Raw genomic sequence first — 18,171 nt, 5'->3', positions numbered from 1 at the left:
ATAAAAATAGATGATTAATTACTCTCAAGAATACTATGGTTCCCATTTTTATCAGAGCTATGGGAATATCATCTGTGGAATGTAAATGGTTAGGGCTGAGTAACATTGATTGTAACTTTAATTCATTTTACAGAGCTTTTGCGCAATTTTGGAATCAAGGAGAAATTTCTCATTTTAGACATTTTTATTTGTAGTTATTCACTTCCCGTGGGAGATTAAGTGAATTGGGAAGCATCCATAACATTACAAATTGTGCAAAGTCTGTTCTAAACACTGAGTTCAATGGGCCAAATGGTCTTTCTCATTCTACACTTTCTTGTAGTATTAGGAATTAATTCTTCCAATGTATCAACAGTGACGATACTTCAAAAAGTGACTCAATGGATGTGACGTACTTCAACTTATCCTGAGCAGTGTTATGTACAGGTGAGTTTTTTTTGACATTCTCCCTGATAACATAAAGGACAGAGCAACTGTAGTTGAATAACACTCACCTGTACCCTCTTAATCGCTCTCTGATTTTACGTTAAGTGCAACGGATGTAGCAAAGTCCATGGCCCACAACAACACACCAGCTGTTGCGATAAAGACTTGTGCTCCAGAACTAGTCATGCCTCAAGCCAAGCTGTTCCAGTATGACTACAAAACTGGTATCGACCTGACAATGTGGAAAGTTGTCTATATATGTCCTCTCTGCAATATGCAAGGCAAATCCATCCAGCCAATTACTGTCAGTCTATTTTCAATCATCAGTAAAAGTGAGAGAATGTGTCATCAACGGTGCTACCAAGCAGCTATAACCTGATCACTGTTGCTCAGTTTGGGTTCCATTGGGACCACTTAATTCCAGACTTCACTACAGCCTTGGTCCAAACATGTAAAAAGGCCTGAATTCCGGACAGTAGATGAGATTGACTGAACTTGATAACAAGGCAGCATTTGACCAATTGTGTCATCAAGAAACCCTGATATAATTGAAATCAATGGCAATTAGGGTGAAACAGTCCACTGGCTGGAGTTAAATATAACACAAAGGAAGCTGTTTGGAGGTCAATCATCTCAGCCCCAGGACATCACTGCAGGAATTCTTCAGGGTAAGATGAAAGGCCCACCTGCTCCTTCATCAATGACCTTCTCTCCAACATCAGGTTAGAATTGGGGATGTTTGCTGATGATTGCAAAAATGTTCAGCACCATTCATGACTCCTCATATACTGAAGCAGTCTGTGCCATTTTAAACAAGGCAGAGATTCTAACAACACTGCCACCCCCCACCCCCCCACCCCACCCCCGGCATTCAATAGTATTAACATTTTTGAAGCCCCACAATCAATACATGTTGTGCACCATTAACCAGAAACTTAGCTGCACCAGCCACATGAATACTGTGGCTACAAGAGCGGGTCAAAATTGGATACTCTGCAGTGAATGACTTATCTTCTGACTCCGCAAACATGTCCACCATCAAGGCACAATACTATACAGGATGAAGCAGACAGCTTGATTGGCACTCCGTCAGCCACCTTAAAAATTCACTCCCTCCATCAATGGTACAAGGTGACCGCAGTGCAATGCAATCTACAAGACGCACTGCAGGTACTTGCCAAGGCTCCTTCGACAGCACCTTCCCAAACATGCAACATTTAGCACTTAGAAAGGCAAGGGCAACAGCTGCAGGTTCTCCTGAGTCATGCACCATCCTGATTTGGATTTTTTAAAAATTCATTTATGGGATATGGGTGCCGCTGGCTAAGCCAGCATTTATTGCCCATCCCTAACTGTCCTTGAGAAGGTGGTGGTGAGTTGCCTTCTTGAACCGCTGCAGTCCATGTGCTTTAGGTACACACACAGTGCTTTTAGGGAGGGAGTTCCAGGATTTTGGCCCAGTGAGAATGAAGGAACAGCGATATATTTCCAAGTCAGAATGGTGACTGGCTTGGAGGGGGGCTTGGAGGGGTGGTGTTCCCATGTGCCTGCTGTCCTTGTCCTTCTAGGTGATAGAGGTTACAGGTTTCCAACTAGCTGTCAAAGGAGCCATGGTGAGTTTCTGCTGTGCATTGTGTAGATGATGCACATTGCTGCCACTGTACATTGGTGGTGGAGGAGGTGGATGTTCAAGGTGGTGGATGGAGTGCCAATCAAGTGGGCTGCTTTGTCCTCAATGGTGCCAAGCTTCTTGAGTATTGTTGGAGCTGCATTCATCCAGGCAAGTGGAGAGTATTCTATCACACTCCTGACTTGTGCTCTGTAGGGACAGGCTTTAGGGAGTCAGGAGGTGAGTTACTCGCTGCAGGATTCCCAGCCTCTGACCTGCTCTTGTAGCTGATCAAAATGCATCAAAATAGATTTGTGATGAATAGCTCATTTCTGACTAATTTCCTCTATTCTATTCTCCCAGTTTCTCCATCCCTATTACATCTGTTCTGACAATGCCACCTTCCATTCCAGTTCCTCCAAAATGTCTTCCTTTTTCCACACCTTTGACAGACTCCTTGATCATGACCTCCCATTTCCCATTCTTCTGCTTTCACCCCATTCTGTCCCTCCCAAAATATGATATGGTACCCATTGTCCTCACCTCCCACTTGTCATCTCCTGCACAACGTCATCACCAAACACATCTCACACCTTCTCCCTTCACCGTTCTGAAGGAATCATTGCCCTTGTGATACCCTGGTCCACTCTCCCAACGCCTAGTCCCATTCCCATGGCAGCAAGAGCCGGATCTGTATCACCTGCCCTTTCACCTCCTCCCCTCCTATCTCCTAGTGCCCTAAACACTCCTTCCATGTTAAATATCAATTAACTTGCACTTCTTTTAATTCAGAATATTGTATTTCCTGTTCACAATATGGTCCTCATTACATTGGGGAAACCAAATGCAGATTACATTGTCATTTTGCTAAACACCTCCATTCAGTTCACAAGTGTGACTGTAAGATTTTGGTCACTTGCCACTGTAATACTCTGCCCTACTCCCACTCTGACCTCTCTGTCCTCAGCCTTGTACACGGTTCCAGTGAAGCTCAATGGAAGCTTGAGGAACAATGTCTTATCTTTGGATTAATCAAAGAATGGTTACAGCATAAGTGGGCCATTTGGCCCATCATGTCTGTGCTGGCTCTCTGCAAAGAGCATCTTATCACTTTCTGGACTCAAGATTGAATTCAGTAACTTCTGATCATAATCACTGCCATACATTTTTTGGACAGGAGGTTCTGTTGTTGCTATTTATGACTCCTCTCAATTCATCTTTTGTTTCTTTATACTTGCCCCATTCTCACTCCCTTTTGCCTTGCAACCATTAGTCATTTAATTACTCCTGCCTATCATTTCATCACAGAGCTTCCATTTCATTCTTTCCTCCCCTTCCTGCCTTTCCATGCCTCTGTACTTTTACAAACTGTTAAATCACTATCTTCTCTCAACAATGAAGAAAGACCATTGACTTGAAACATTCGTTAATTTCCTCTTGCCACAGATGCTGCCTGACTTGTTGAGTATTTCCTGCATTTTCAGTTTTTATTTCAGGTAAAATAGTTTGGCTTTAGCCAAAATCATTATTTCCCTAACTCTCTGACTAAATGAATTTCTTCAATTATGAATGTCATGTAAGATCACAATCCTGTACAGTTTCAGTCTTTTGTTCAGCTTCTCATACCCTCGAACTGTTATTTCTCTTTCACTATTTAACTGTGGCATCCTTTGTGATAATCCTCAGTATGTAATTTGATACTAACATCACAAACAGGAGCTTTAAAATCACAAGGGCTGTACTGTGTGTACACACATTGTTTTGGATGTAATCACAACACACAAAGCTCCACATCTAGGCACATGCACCAGAGTCAGCTGCATGCCCGTCAAGCTGTCAAAGGCCTATTAAGGCCATTATTAAACTAAGTGAGGTACTTGTCTGGGCTGCCCATCCAACCTTAAGGTTGACAGGCAGGTGAAGAGCCCAGATGGCCTTTGCATTTTTCATGGAGCCTCATCCACAGCCAGGATGAGGTTTCATGAAGAGCTTAAGCTTAATAAAATTTTTTATTAAAATTCATTGACATGTCCCAGCTCATGTGGCATTGTCACATGAGACATGTCTGAATTTATTTTTTATTCCTTTTTTCAATTTTTGATAATGAAATTAATCTCCCTGAGACATCTCCGTGCCTCAGGGAGATATCTGCGCTCTTTTGCGCGCATGAAACTCTCCCTCCTTCCCCCACCTGCACAGGTAGTCAGAGTTAGGGAAATAATGATTTTGGCCAAAGCCAAACTATTTTTCCTGAAATAAAAACTGAAAGTGCAGGAAATACTCAACAAGTCAGGCAGCATTTGTGGCAAGAGGAAATTAACGAATGTTTCAGGTCAATGGTCTTTCTTCATTGTTGAGAGAAGATAATGATTTAACAGTTTGCAAAAGTACAGAGGCAGGGAAAGGCAGGAAGGGGAGGAAAGAATGAAATGGAAGCTCTGTGATGAAATGATAGGCAGGAGTAATTAAATGACTAATGGTTGCAAGACAAAAGGGAGTGAGAATGGGGCAAGTATAAAGAAACAAAAGATGAATTGAGAGGAGCCGTAAATAGCAACAACAGAACTGGATCAGCACCTCCTGTCCAAAAAATGTATGGCAGTGATTATGATCAGAAGTTACTGAATTCAATCTTGAGTCCAGGAAGTGACAAAATGCTCTTTGCAGACAGCCAGCACAGACATGAAGGGCCAAATGACCCACTTATGCTGTAACCATTCTTTGATTAATCCAAAGATAAGACATTGTTCCTCAAGCTTCCATTGAGATCCACTGGAACCATGTACAAACGCACAGGTAGCGCTAAGCACGCCTGGGTGCACGTCATGCTGGGTGGGCTTTAATTGGCTGATCCACGCCAAATGGTGATCAGCTATGCGCCCGCCCATGCCCACTCCCACACTGCCTGCCCGCGGGGAAAAAACTCTCCCCATTGTTTTAAATCACAGTGTTGCTCCAAACTGATTTCCAATTCATGTTCTGTCACTAAATCACACAAAAGCTTCGTATTGCTTTGGTGGTCTCTTCTTGCGCCGCGTTCTGCCTGTTGTCTCAGGGACTCTAGTCATTGCATTAGTGCTAGGAATTGTCGTCATCCCCTCTGGAATTGATTTCTTTCCCTCTGGACAGCAAGCTGTCAGCCAGCCATCAGCATCATTGACTTGGACTTCTGGATTGCTGGATGTCAGCTTTGCCCTGCTCTCTGGTTGGCTCCAGGACATGCTATTCTAAGAAACTATCCCGAAAAAATTCTATGAATTCCTCATCTAGGCTACCTTTGACCATCTGATTTTTCCAATCTATGTGTAGAGCAAAATCCCCCATGATAATTGCTGTACCTTTCTGACAAGCTCCCATTATTTCTTCTTTGATACCCCATCCTACCCTATGGTTACTGTTAGGTGGTCTGTACACCAATCCCACAAGTGATTATTGCCTTTATCATTCCTCATCTCTACCCAAACTGCTCCTATATCCTGGTTTCCTGAACTTGGGTTATCCTTCTGCCTTATGCTAATACCATCTTCAATTAACAAAGCCACCCCTCCACCTTTTCCTAGCTTCCTATTCTTCTTAAATGTCACATACCCTTCAATATTCAAGTCCCAATCTATGTCATCCTGCAACCATGTCACTTTAATGGCTATTAGTTTGTTGTTCATCCCAATTTGCACCATCAGTTCCTCAGATATAGAGCCTTAAATTTTGTCCTTTTTATTATTTTTATAGCTTTACCTGCTGATTTACTCTTAGATTTGCACTCTCTATCCTTACCTGTCATGGTCTGTCTATCACATTAGTACCTTTCTCGCTTGCCTTGCCTCTACTCTCTGGTTTACCACAACTTCCCAAATTTGACCCTTTGTCCCTACTATTTAGTATAAAACCCTCTCTACTTCCATAGTTATGCAGCTCACAAGAGCACAAGTCCCAGCATGGTTCAGGTGTGGACCATCCCAACAGTAAAGCCCCCACTTTTCCTAATACTGCTGTTAGTGCCCCATGAACCAGAACCCACTTCTCCAACACCAGTCTTTAAGCGACGCATTCATCTCTCTAATCTTCAGGTTTGATGAAGAGCAGAAAGCTGCCTTAGAAGTTTTGAAAGACAGCTAGAAGTGCTCGAACCCTGGGATACTATGATCTGAATGCGCCAACAGAAGTCTTTGCAGATTATGGTCTAGCCGGATTAAGGGCAGTGCTGGTACAAACACATGCTGAAGGCCCAAGAATCATTGCCTTTGTGAGCAGATCTCTGACAGATATGGAGAGGTGTTATTCTCAGACAGAGAAAGAGGCCCTAGGATTGGTGTGGGCATGTGAAAGATTCCATGAATACTTTTTCGACATTGAGTTTGAATTACTGAGAGATCACAAGCCATTAGAGATGACTTATTCTCTCAGATTCAAACCTTGTGCCAAAATCGAAAGATAGGGTTTGGGACTCCAGCAATACAAATACAAGGTGATTCACATTATTGGAAAGATGAACATTGCTGATCTGCTGTCATGACTATTAGGGAGAGTCAAGCACACGGAACCTCACTAGAAAAGGAAGCTGAATCATTCATGTGGTTTGTGGCAGTTCATGAGACACCAGAGTGATGACAACTTGAGAGATTGAAAGGGGGCCAGACAAAGATCCAGAATTGAATGTCATCAGACAGATAATCCAAGCTTGAAACTGGGAGAATTGCCCAGTCAAGAAGTACATTGCTAAACATGATGAACTGTGCACAATTGGGAAGTGTGTTCTTAGAGGCAGCAGGCCAGTAGTGTCACAAAAGCTTAGGCCTAGACTGCTGACACTAGCTCTTGAGGGTCACTTTTGATTGGATGGCACGTAAGAAGATTAGACCTAATATATAAAACAGCAAAGAATGACCAAAAGCTGATTAGGGAGGAAAAATTAGAATATAAGACAAAGCTAGCTAGAAATATAAAAATAGATTGTAAGAATTTCTACAGAAGGGTTTCTATAGAAGGTTCCGAAGAAGGGAAATACAGACTTGAAACATTAACTCTGTTTCTCTCTCCACAGATGCTGTTAGACCCGCTGAGTTTTTCCACCATTTTCTGTTCTTATTTAAGAGCTTCTATAGATATTTTTAAAAAAGAGTTAACAACTTGAGCATTGGTCCTATGGAAAGTGAGCCTGGGGAATTAATAAGGAGATGGCAGATGATTTAAATAGGTATTTTGCATCGGGCTTCACTATAGAGGATACAAGTAACATACCAGGTGCTATCTGCATCTCCAATGCCTCACCCAAAGACAAATCTTAACTGTCAACATACAGTTCAAACTCCTCCAGTCACACTTTCCACTTCACACTGACGGTATTGGCATCATCCGTCTGATCAAACGGCATAATTCCCAGACTGCAGACGTACTAGCTCCAGCAAAAGCCGTGATACCATCCTAAATATCTCCATATTTATCCTCGTTGCTAATATCACATCTCAGGCTGAAAGAACAGCACTGAAAGTCATAGATTTAACTGCAAGAATAACATCATTTAATCTGCCATGCTGGCCAACTCCTTGACATGTGCTATCTGACCTTCAACCCCCAGGTCAGCTGACCACATATGTAGTACAGGCCATACCTTTGAATACCTTACAATATATCTTATCCAAGTACCGTGTAGTATCTAATTAATACTCATGTCCATGCACAATCAGCGATCATCATGCCAGGACCTGCTCCTGTTTCAATGTACATTTGATGGATTGTTATATAAGTATCTGCTTTACAATGGACAGAATAGCAGTTAATATGTAGGGATATTGTAGTAACCCAATTGGTAACACACCTTTAAGACAAGTATTGTAATGTAAGGTCACATGATCGTAATACCCAATAGCAGAGTATTGTGGACTACCTCTATGTGAGAGAGTCTTGAGTTAGTCACTGATGAGTGAAGACAGAGTTTTATGTTGTGAGCACACAAGTATAGTTGTAGAGTTTAGTTTGTAAATAAACAGCATGTGTTTATTCTAACAACAACCTCCTGATGTTCTTTGTGACTCGGCCACCTCAAACAAAGCATGCAACCCGGATTCCGTTAGCCCCAACAAACCCAACTGGATCCAACAAACTGGCAATGAGAGTAAAAGCATGAAAAATCACAAAAAAAGCAGGTAAAAAGCAAGAAAAATGAAGGAAACCAGAAAAAACAAAATCATGCCATACCTTGCACAATAGTTGTAAGTAAAAGTAAAAGTACCCCAGACTCCAAAAGTTTTGATGATTTAGTGAACCTCAAATAATCATTACCAGCCCAAGCCGTCGGTGACCATATGATTTAAATTCAACTCAAGAATTAAAGCTGTGGGGGAGACGGTTACTTCTTATGTGGCGAGTCTGAAGCAATTAACTGAATATTGCTAGTTCGGTACTTCTATTAATGTTATGCTGAGAGATTGTTTGGTGTGTGGTATCAATGAAAAATGCTATTCAGAGGAGATTGTTGGCTGAAACAAATCTCAATTTTCTGAAGGTGTTAGAAATCACTCTTGCTATGGAAAGTGCCATGCCAGGCTCAGAAGCCATTCCAGGTGCACAAAATGGCGCCATCCTCCATGTTGGGCGGGAAGCTTCAACCAAAAACAGCGCGAAAAAGCAGAGCTTTGTTCCGAACCAGGAAGAAGCCATCACTAGCAGACAAATTAAAAAGGAAAGCTTAGCAGCAAAAACATGGCATCATAGTAACAGAGATGGAAGTAGACATCCCAGTAATGAAACACAGTTTAAAAAGATTGAATGTTTCTTCTGCCATTGATATGGACACCTCATGATAAATTGTAAAGATAGAATCAGGCAGACTGTCAGACAAAGGCAAAAACCCAATGAGATAAACAGCATTGAAAAGCCTGACGTAATAGATCCTGATATCTATTCACTACATAATTTAAAGGTAGGAAGAACAGAGCCTATGTAGCTATGAGAGTGAATGAGAAGCCTATCAGAACGGAGGTGGATACCGGTGCAGAAACCATGGTGATTGGTGGGCATACTCTTAAATACTTGAATCATGGAAAATGTAAGCTTAATTTAGAAGAAACTGATGACATTAAAAACATATACAAGAGAAAACATACAAATCAAGGATGTATGTTAAGTCATAGTACATTAGGGAGCTTCAACAGTGAGATTACCCTTGACGGTATATTAGGATGAAACTTGCTGAGGGAACACAACCTTGATTTGTCACAGAGATTCCAAAAGAAAACTGAAAACCTGCTGAGACACCTTCACACACTACCAGTTTCCCTCATGTCTAAGTATGTACCTCTGGGAAAGTATGAAGAGAAACAGAAAGAGTTTTGCATTTCCCTCAGTAAAATGAAGGATGGGCTGACAGAGAAGACACAACAATTCTTGATTTTCCATGAGGCAGCACTCCAATGCAAAAAAGAGATGGAAGAGCTGAAAAATCAGCTATGTGAAACCCAAGAGGGTTTGGAGGCAAAAGTCCCAGAAGTTTCTAAGAAGCTGACGGATGATAAACTTCTGGAAATCTCAACCATTGAGTTCATTCAAGTCAAGCTTACATCTGAGGTTAGTCTGGCCAATACAGAAGTCAAAGAGAAGGCTGAGAATGAAGTCAGTGTCAGAAAGAAGAATGCCCATCGGAAGAAGACACAGAAACACAAATAATACAATTGAGTATACTTTCATTCATAGGTCCAGAAGTCAAATTGCAAATGCACCCAGTCATTTACCCTTGCAGGTAAAAGATGAGGGTGATCCAATTCCTCAGGAATACGTCTCATCATTGAACTTTCTGGACTCGTCACGATACGCAAGTACCTCACCCCCCCGATTCCCCAGAGCCTGTCCACCATCTACAAGGTGGGTCATGGGTTTGGAAGGTGCTGTTGAAGGAGCCTTGGTAAATTCCTGCAGTGCATCTTGTAGATGGCACACACTACTGCTCCAGTGCATCAGTGTGAAGGGAGTTCCAACAGTGTGAAGGGAGTGAATATTTGTGGATGTGGTGCCAATCAAGCGGGCTGCTTTGTCCTGGATGGTGTCCAGCTTCTTCAGTGTTGTGGGAGCTGCACTCATCCAGGCAAGTGGGGAGTATACCATCACACTCCTGACTTGTGCCTTGTAGCTGGTGGACAGGCTCTAGGGAATCAGGGGGTGAGGTACTCGTTGCATGGTTCCTAGCCTCTGGCCTGCTCTTCTAGCCACAGTATTTATATGGCTATTCCAGTTCAGTTTCTGGCCAATGGTAACCCCCAGGATGTTAATAGTGGGGGATTCAGTGATGGTAATGCCATTGAATATCAAGGGGCAATGGCTGAATGCTCTATTGCTGGAGATGGTCATTGCCTGACACTTTTGTGGTGCAAATGTTACTTGCCACTTGTCAGGCCAAGCCTGGATATTGTCCAGGTCTTGCTGCATTGTTCATGCAAAAACATCTCCATACCATCCTTCTTCAAATGGACTTGCTGAGAGAGCAGTTCAGATGTTCAAATCTGGTATGAAGGAATTGTCTGGAGATTAGTTAGCAACTAAATGAGCACGATTTCTCTCCCATTATCAAATTACCCCTCATTCAATAACAGGTGTCACGTCTGCCAAACTGTTGATGAAGCTCTGTTTCAGGTCGGCACTAAGCCTAAGCATGCCAAACTTGGAGAAGGTAAAAAGAAAGCAGGAAAATCAAAAAATGGGACATGATTATCATAGTCGAGACAGAAAATTTAATGACGGAGAGAAGGTATTTGTGAATTTTAGAGATGGACCAGCTTTGTTGTTTAGTGAAGTAAGTGCTGTAATGGGACCTCTTTCCTACCATGTGAAAGTCAAAAATCAAATAATAAGAAGACATGTGGATCACATACAAAGTGGAGAAACCAAATGTCCAGAAGTGATTCCACCAGTGTTCGCGATTGAATCAACATTTCCTGTTGAAATAACTCAACCAAGTACAAATGTATTTGAAGGGCCTACTGTACCTGAAAGAGTTAAAGAAACAAATTTACAGGTACCTGCTGTAGAACCTGATGCTCAGACGACTTCAGTAAGGGACACTCCAAAGCCAACTTCAGAAGCTGTAGAGCTGAGACCTTCTACACACATAAAGAAACTCCCAGAGAGACTGACTTTGTAAATAATTGATCTGTGTAAATAACTTGATATGTTGAAAAATTGTAAAATGCACTTTACAGTAAAGGGGGAGGGATGTAGCAACCTGATTTGTAATACATCTTTAAGAAAAATATTGTAAGGTCACATGTTCATAATATCCAACAGAGGAGAAGTGCGGGCCACCTCTATGTGAGAAAGTCTTGAGTTAGTCACTGATGACTGAAGACAGAGTTTTATGTTGTGAGCACACAAGTATAGTTGTAGAGTTAGTTTGCAAATGAACAGCATGTGTTTATCTAACAATGACCTCCTGATGTTCTCTGGCTTGGTACCGATTCGGCCACCCTGAACAAAGTGTGCAGCCCGGATCCTTTAGCCCCAGCAAACCAAGTGCACTGGATCCAACAGATGTGTATACCTTTATGTTGCAGAATTAGAAGTAGTGCATTCCTAGTATGTTCCTTTGGCTTCCTATAAACCATTTGCAGTTAGCACTCATGGCTCCTCTTCAGCAAGACAATAGTGCATAAAACAAGGGCCCCTCTCCTTCAGTTGTTGTCCTCAACTCTGAGTTATAGGTGATTTTTTAAACATCTGTAGTCATGCTAGTTATTTACACTGTGGGAGATTGACTACATTTATGAAATTCTTCTGGATCTTGGACTCCATAAATTGGCTTGCATCCCAAGTATGTCCTCCTGACATTTGCAAGCAATTAACTCAAATGATGCTTCTCTGAAAACTTGTTTTCCAGATTTTAATGAATTCCTCCGTCTTAAAAACATTAAAATCAAAGCTGACATTAATTTTTAGTGCTGCAACATACATTTGGTTGTATGGATGACATTAGCATTGACAATATTACTCCCTTGGCAAAAATAGAAAGTACATCAGATTCTAACACTTGCGATAATCTAATCCCTTGAGGGATTACATGCTGAAAGGGAAAACATATGTTTTAATTATATTAATTAGGTTAATTAAAAGCAAATGTTTTCTCAATATCAACCTTTAGCCTAGAAATAGGTTAACACCGCTGCTGGTTTAATGACAATGTTAAACATTTAAATAGGTTTTTGTCTTTAATACATGGAGGAAAATCAATGAGATTTGTTTGCAGGTGTACAATCCAAATTGCTCAATTCACTCAGCCCAAATGATCCTGCCCAGAACAAGGAAAATCTCCTCCATATCCCTCAGCTCTAATGAAAGGCAACGACCTGAAACATTAACTCTGTTTTTCTCCACAGCTGCTGTCTGACCTGTTGAGTTTTTCCAGCATCTTTTTTGTTCTAATTTCAGATTTCCAGCATCCCTAGTATTGCGTTGGTATCATTCTGATAAATCCCCTCCAAGGCCGTTATATCCTTCTTAAAGACCTGAACAAGGCTGTTAACGTAACTTCCACTCTATTGAATTCCAGCTTCCTTGAGATAAAGGACAACGTTCAATTAGCCTGGCTGATTATTTTATCGATCTGTTCAATTACTTTTTTTTAACCTGTTCACTAGCTTTAGTGTTTGATCATACACAGGCACCAAAATCTCCTTGCTCCTGTACAATTCCCAATTTATCACCACTTAGGAAGTACTTTGATTTGACTTTCTTGGATCCAAAGAAGATGACCCCACACTTCCTCACACAGAACTCCATTTTCCACAGTTCGCTCACTGACAATCAATGTCCCTTTGAAACCTCCTGTTCTGAACTGTACTACTTACTGTGCCTTCTAACGTAGTGCTACTGAAAACTTTGATATCCTTGTCTATTCATTCATTCAGCTCATTGATAACTAGGTTGAACAGGTGAGGCCCCAGTTTGGAGCCCTGGGAAACACCAATTTCCACATTCCCTTGATTAGAATATGTACCCCTTATCCCAGTTTTCTGTCTCCCTACCAGCCAACTAATTCCCAACCTTCTCTGTAAGATTGCCTCCAATTCCATTAGTTTTCATTATTGCTAATAACACCTGGTATAAGACTTTATCAAATGTCTTCTGGAAGTGCATAGACACACCCTTATTTATCATGTTCGTGACCTCATTTAAACATTTAACTGAATTAGAGACAAGATTTTCCAATCCAATGACACGATTCTCAAATCAAGACTGGCTTGGAAGGTTATTATTAAAACCCCTGCAGGTTCCTCATCTTTTAATATCCCAACATTAAGTCAAAATAAGCATGAGGACAATGTTTAAAAAAATAAATCTTATTTGCTTGTGCATATTGAACAATTCTGTTAAAAAGGAAAACTCTCCATTAATGCCTCTTCTTGATTTAAATTTTTTAGTGAATGTTTGTCTGGAAGGTGGGGATGTTAATGGTAGCGCCGGGGTATTTGAAGCTTTAGGTTTCATACAGCTGCAGAGTAAAGCTTCTTCTATTCTGGCCAAACTATATCTTACGATAAATTGAAGAGCTATGTTTATTGCTTACTGTCCTTCATGCCCTTTCACTTCACAAGCAAAACATCCTTTTATCCTGTAAGATAACAATTTATTACAAGTTTGTGCTAACTATTATGCCTTGGGCCTGAACTTTTCGGATGGCAGGGTCTCGTTTCCCGCGATCCAAAGAGTCAGTGATGAATGCATTCCCGCTAAATATGAGTGCTCCACAGCCATTTCACACTCAAATGTGTGTTAAGTGGCTGCAGACTGGCCTCTTGTCCCACCTTAGTGAGCTGCCAGCTAATCTGATTGGCTGGCTGCTCTCCAGCCTTGGCAGTGACAGTGCTTTAGTGGACAGAGGAGGAATTTCAGGAGGATGTCGGAGTCAAAGTCTGGATACCAGAGGCCCAGGTAAGTTCAAGTTCAAGTTTGGCATGATTAGGCTTAGAGCCGACCGGAAACAGAGCTTCATCAACAGTTTGGCAGATGTGACACCTGTTACTGAATGAGGGGTAATTTGATAATGGGAGAGAAATCGTGCTCATTTAGTTGCTAACTAATCTCCAGACAATTTCTTCATACCAGATTTGAACATCGTGGCAGGGAGGGTAGGGAAGGCTTGGAGGGTGCGTGAAGGAGGTGAGTGGGGACTTGGGGAGAGGCCTGGTGGGGAGGGGAAGAGGTCCAGAAGCGGGAAGGTGAGGGGTGGCGCCTCCTATTAGGAGCTCCTTTCTGACTGGGGCGCACCCCCTCCCCCCCCAACTTAAGGTTCAAACTTTGTTCTTTTTCGGGCCTCCCCTATGGATGTTCAATTCTCACGCCAGCCTAAAAATTGAGGCTAGGTGGGAAATGGCCTTTAAGTGGCCAATAATTGGCCACCCCTGTGTAAAATCGCTGTGTGGTCTTAGCGATTGGGAACCTGGAGGGAATCCTTCCTTCAATTTCACACTCCGCCCACCAGCTCCCCCCCCCAACCAACCCCGTCCAAAAACCCACTGGCGGGGGAGCATACAACTGTGGCTTTGGACACTTTTCCAATAAGAAATGTTTTGAAATTGCACCAATCAAGAAAATGTATCACCACCAATATGTCTGAAAATAGCTAACCTGGCAAGGTATTAACCGAATGGACCACTCAGTCCTTATGAGTAACTCTTTTAAGGAATTATTGTAAATGAGAAACAGAATGATGATTAAAAACAAAACCAGAATTACCTAGAAAGACTCAGCAGGTCTGGGAGCATCGGCAGAGAAGAAAAGAGTTGACGTTTCGAGTCCTCATGACCCTTCGAAAGAACTTGAGTGAATCCAAGAAAGGGGTGAAATATAAGCTGGTTTAAGGTGTGTGTGGTGGGGGGGGCGGTGTTGGTTGGGGGGAGAGAAGTGGAGGGGGGGGTGTGGTTGTAGGGACAGACAAGCAGTGATAGAAGCAGATTATCAAAATATGTCACAGACAACAGAACAAAAGAACACATAGGTGTTAAAGTTGGTGATATTATCTAAACGAATGTGCTAATTAGGAATGGATGGTAGGGCACTCAAGGTATAGCTCCGGTGGGGGTGGGGGGGAGCATAAAAGATATAAAAATATTTTAAAATAATGGAAATAGGTGGGAAAAAAAAATCTATATAATTTATTAGAAAAAACAAAAGGAAGGGGGAAGAAACAGAAAGGGGGTGGGGATGGAGGAGGGGGCTCAAGACCTAAAGTTGTTGAATTCAATATTCAGTCCGGAAGGCTGTAAAGTGCCTAGTCGGAAGATGAGGTGTTGTTCCTCCAGTTTGCGTTGGGCTTCATTGGAACAATGCAGCGAGCCAAGGACAGACATGTGGGCAAGAGAGCAGGGTGGAGTGTTAAAATGGCAAGCGACAGGGAGGATTGGGTCATTCTTGCGGACAGACCGCAGGTGTTCTGCAAAGCGGTCGCCCAGTTTACGTTTGGTCTCTCCAATGTAGGGAAGACCACATTGGGAGCAACGAATGCAATAGACTAAGTTGGGGGAAATGCAAGTGAAATGCTGCTTCACTTGAAAGGAGTGTTTGGGCCCTAGGATGGTGAGGAGAGAGGAAGTGAAGGGGCAGGTGTTACATTTTTTGCGTGGGCATGGGGTGGTGCCATAGGAGGGGATTGAGGAGTAAGGGGTGATGGAGGAGTGGGACCAGGGTGTCCTGGAGGGAACGATCCCTACGGAATGCCGATAGGGGGGGGTGAAGGGAAGATGTGTTTGGTGGTGGCATCATGCTGGAGTTGGCGGAAATGGCGGAGGATGATGCTTTGAATGTGGAGGCTGGTGGTGTGATAAGTGAGGACAAGGGGGACACTATCATGCTTCTGGGAGGGAGGAAAAGGCGTGAGGGTGGATGCGCGGGAGATGGGACGGACATGGTTGAGGGCCCTGTCAATGACCGTGGGTGGAAAACCTCGGTTAGGGAAGAAGGAGCACATGTCAGAGGAACTGTTTTTGAAGGTAGCATCATCGGAACAGATGCGACGGAGGCGAAGGAACTGAGAGAATGGGATGGAGTCCTTACAGGAAGCGGGGTGTGAGGAGCTGTAGTCGAGGTAGCTGTGGGAGTCGGTAGGTTTGTAATGGATATTGGTGGACAGTCTATCACCAGAGATTGAGACAGAGAGGTCAAGGAAGGGAAGGGAAGTGTCAGAGATGGACCACGTGAAAATGATGGAGCGGTGGAGATTGGAAGCAAAATTAATAAATTTTTCCAAGTCTCGACGAGAGCATGAAGCAGCACCGAAGTAATCATCGATGTACCAGAGAAAGAGTTGTGGAAGGGGGCTGGAGTAGGACTGGAACAAGGAATGTTCCACATACCCCATAAAGAGACAGGCATAGCTGGGGCCCATGAGGGCATCCATAGCCACACCTTTTATTTGGAGGAAGTGAGAGGAGTTGAAGGAGAAATTGTTCAGTGTGAGAACAAGTTCAGCCAGACGGAGGAGAGTAGTGGTGGATGGGGATTGTTCGGGCCTCTGTTCGAGGAAGAAGCTAAGGGCCCTCAGACTATCCTGGTGGAGGATGGAGGTGTAGAGGGATTGGACGTCCATGTGAAGAGGAAGCAGTTGGGGCCAGGGAACTGGAAATTGTTGATGTGATGTAAGGTGTCAGAAGAATCACGGATGTGGGTGGGAAGGGACTGGACAAGGGGAGAGAGAAGTGAGTCAAGATAACGAGAAATGAGTTCTGTGGGGCAGGAGCAAGCTGAGACCATCGGTCTACCGGGACAGTTCTGTTTGTGGATTTTGGGTAAGAGGTAGAAGCGGGCCGTCCGAGGTTGGGTGACTATCAGGTTGGAAGCTGTGGGAGGAAGATCCCCAGAGGAGATGAGGTCAGTGACAGTCCTGGAAACAATGGCTTGATGTTCAGTGGTGGGGTCATGGTCCAGGGAGAGGTAGGAGGAAGAGTCTGCGAGCTGACGCTCAGCCTCCGCGAGGTAGAGGTCTGTGCGCCAGACAACAACAGCACCACCCTTGTCAGCGGGTTTGATGACAATGTCAGGGTTGGACCTGAGAGAATGGAGTGCAGTAAGTTCAGAGAGAGAGATTAGAATGGATGAGAGGAGCAGAGAAATTGAGACGACTAATGTCACGCCGACAGTTCTCAACGAAAAGATCAAGAGAAGGTAAGAATCCAGAGGGAGGTGTCCAGGTGGAGGGAGAATGTTGGAGGTGGGTGAAAGGATCCGTTGAACGGGGAGAGGACATCTGCCCAAAGAAGTGAGCCCGGAGACGAAGACGGCGGAAGAAGAGTTCAGCATCATGCCGAGCCCGCAATTCATTGAGGTGAGGGCGTAAGAGTATGAAACTAAGTCCTTTGCTGAGCACTGAACGTTCAGCATCGGAGAGGGGAAGGTCAGGGGGTATAGTGAATACACGGCTGGGGCTGGGATTGGAAGATGGGGTGGGGACGGAGGGACGGGCAGGGGTGGATGGTCCTAGATGGGTGTTGGTGTCGGTGAGTTGTGGGATCTTGCGTTCCTTAGCACTTGAGAGAAAGAGAAAAAGTTACTTGTTGAGGCGTCGGATGAGACGAAGAATAAAATGAAACTGGGGGCACGCGCAGCTTTGAAAAAGGGTACAGCGATGCTGCTGGAGGGAGAGGTCGTGTGTGTTCATATGGCGTATATGAACACACTCGATCTCTCCCTCCAGCAGCACCGCTGTACCTTTTCTCAAAGCTGCGCGTGCCCCCAGTTTCATTTTATTCTTCATCTCATCCGACACCTCAACAAGTAACTTTTTCTCTTTCTCTTAAGTGCTAAGGAACGCAAGCTCCAACAACTCGTCGACACCAACACCCATCTAGGACCATCCATCCCTGCCTGTCCCTCTGTCCCCAACCCATCTTCCAATCCCAGCCCCAGCCGTGTATTCACTATATCCCCTGACCTTCCCCTCTCCAATGCTGAACGTTCAGTGCTCAGCAAAGGACTTAGTTTCATACTCTTACGCCCTCACCTCAATGAATTTCGGGCTCGGCATGATGCTGAACTCTTCTTCTGCCGTCTTTGTCTCCGGGCTCACTTCTTTGGGCAGGAGTCCTCTCCCCGTTCAACGGATCCTTTCACCCACCTCCAATATTCTCCCTCCACCTGGACACCTCCCTCTGGATTCTAAC

The 18,171-nt window shown here is 43.6% G+C and overlaps 1 protein-coding gene across 2 annotated transcripts in view; it reads right to left on the bottom strand.

Moving 5' to 3' along the window:
* ccbe1 (collagen and calcium binding EGF domains 1) overlaps nt 1-18,171 on the bottom strand; it is a 396,661-nt gene that overhangs the window by 315,905 nt on the left and 62,585 nt on the right. The gene's annotated exons all lie outside the window — the stretch shown is intronic.

The sequence above is a fragment of the Carcharodon carcharias genome, chromosome 1 (genome assembly GCF_017639515.1).
Source record: "Carcharodon carcharias isolate sCarCar2 chromosome 1, sCarCar2.pri, whole genome shotgun sequence".
Classification (NCBI taxonomy): domain Eukaryota; kingdom Metazoa; phylum Chordata; class Chondrichthyes; order Lamniformes; family Lamnidae; genus Carcharodon; species Carcharodon carcharias.
This window is presented reverse-complemented; position numbering and strand designations above follow the sequence as displayed.